At 41.0% G+C, this 2,192-nt stretch overlaps 1 protein-coding gene across 7 annotated transcripts in view; it reads right to left on the reverse strand.

Moving 5' to 3' along the window:
• Positions 1–2,192, reverse strand: part of TMEM87A (transmembrane protein 87A) — a 57,291-nt gene that overhangs the window by 47,449 nt on the left and 7,650 nt on the right. The window lies entirely within an intron of this gene.

The following is a 2,192-nucleotide window of genomic DNA, read 5'->3' on the forward strand; positions in this document are numbered from 1 at the left end:
TGCAAATAGGGAGACGGAAATAGACTGGGAAAGGTCTGAAAAATTCAACTGTATTTTTTTTAACTTTTATTTTAGGTTCAGGTATACAGGTGCAACTTTGTTATATAGGTAAACTCAACTCACAGGGGATTGTTGTACAGATTATTTCATCACCCAGATACTGCCTAGTATCCGACAGTTATTTTTTCTGATCGTCTCCCTCCTCTCACCCTCCACTCTCAAGTAGGCCCGGTATCTGTTGTTCTCCTCTTTCTTGACCATGTGATCTCAACATGTGATGTATCGCTTTCTGTTCCTGTGTTAGTTTGCTAAGGATAAAGGATTCCAGCTCCTTCTATGTTCTTGCAAAGGAAATCTCATTCTTTTCTATGACTGCATAGTCTGGCTGCATATGTATCACATTCTTTTTTATGGCTGCATATATACCACTTTTCATTTACTCAGTTAACCACTGATGGGCATTTAGGTAGATTCCATGTCTTTGCTATTGTGAATAGTGCTGCAGTGAACATATGTGTACATGTCTCTTTATGGTAGAATAATTTATATTACTTTGGATACATATCCAGTAATGGGATTGCTGGGTCAAATGGTAATTCTATTTTTAGCTCTTTGAGGAATTGCCACACTACTTTCCACAGTGGTTGAAATAATTTACACTCCCACTAACAATGTATAAGAATTCCCTTTTCTCTACAACCTGGCCAGCATTTGTTATTCTTCGACTTTTTAGTAATCGCCATTCTGACTGACGTGGGATGGTATCTCATTGTGATTTTGGTTTGCATTTTTCTAGTAATCAGAGATACCGAGCTTTTTTTCACATGCTTGTTGGCTGCATCTATGTCTCCTTTTGAAAAGTGTCCGTTCATGTCCTTTGCCCACTTTTTAATGGGGTTCTTTTTTGCATATAAATTTAAGTTCCTTACAGAGGCTGGATATTAGACCTCCATTGGAAGCATAGTTTCCAAATTTTCTCCCATTCTGTAGGTTGTATGTTTACTCTGTTGACAGTTTCTTTTGTTATGTAGAAGCTCTTAAGTTTAATTAGATCCCATTTGTCCATTTTTGCTTTTGTTGCGATTGCTTTTGGCGTCTTCATCATGAAATCTTTGCCACTTCCCATGTCCAGAATGGTACTGCCTAGGAGGTTTTCCAGGGTTTTTATAGTTTTTGGGTTTTACATTTAAGTCTTTAATCTATCTTGAGTTGATTTTTTAATATGGTGTGAGAAAGGGGTCCAGTTTCAATCTTCTCCATATGGCCAGCACACTATCCCACCACTATTTACTGAATATTGAGTCCTTTACCCATTGCTAGTTTTTGTCAGCTTTGTTAAATATCAGATGGTTATAGGTGTTTGGCCTTATTTTTGGGCTCTCTTCTCTGTTCCATCGGTCTTTGTGTATGTTTTGGTACCAGTATGACAATGTTTTGGTTACTATAGCCCTATAACATAGTTTGAAGTCAGGTAATATGATGCCTCCACCTTTGTTCTTTGAGCAATATATTTTCAATGTTCAAGTATTGTGGACTATGGCCAGTCTCAAAAGTATGGTTGTTGAAGGCTTTCACAAGATCTAGGAGGTCAAAACTATTTTCATGGCTGCGTGCAGTGGCTCACACCTGTGATCGCAGCAATTTGGGAGGCTAAGGTGGGTGGATCACCTGTGGTCAGGAGTTTGAGACCAGCCTGGCCAACATGGTAAAACCCTGTCTCTACTAAAAATACAGAAATTAGCCAGGTGTGGTGGTGGACACTTGTAATCCCAGCAACTAGGGAGGCTGAGGCAGGAACCCGGGAGGCAGAGGTTGTGGTGAGTCGAGATCGTGCCATTGCACTCCAACGTGGGTGACACAGTGAAACTCCGTCTTAAACAAAACAAAAACTATTTTCATAGGCCGGCACGGTGGTTGACATCTGTAATCCCATCACTTTGGGAGGCTGAGGCAGGCGGATCACGAAGTCAGGAGTTCAAGACCAGACTGGCCAACATGGTAAAACCCCATCTCTACTAAAAAAATATAAAAATTAGCTGAGCATGGTGGCTCGTGCCTGTAATCCCAGCTACTTGGGAGACTGAGGTAGGAGAACTACTTGAACTGGGACCAGGGAGGCAGAGGTTGCAGTGAGCCAAGATCGTGCCAATGCATTCCAGCCTAGGCTACACAGCGAGGCTCTATCAAAAAAA

The sequence above is a fragment of the Cebus imitator genome, unplaced genomic scaffold (genome assembly GCF_001604975.1).
Source record: "Cebus imitator isolate Cc_AM_T3 unplaced genomic scaffold, Cebus_imitator-1.0 Scaffold579, whole genome shotgun sequence".
Lineage (NCBI taxonomy): Eukaryota > Metazoa > Chordata > Mammalia > Primates > Cebidae > Cebus > Cebus imitator.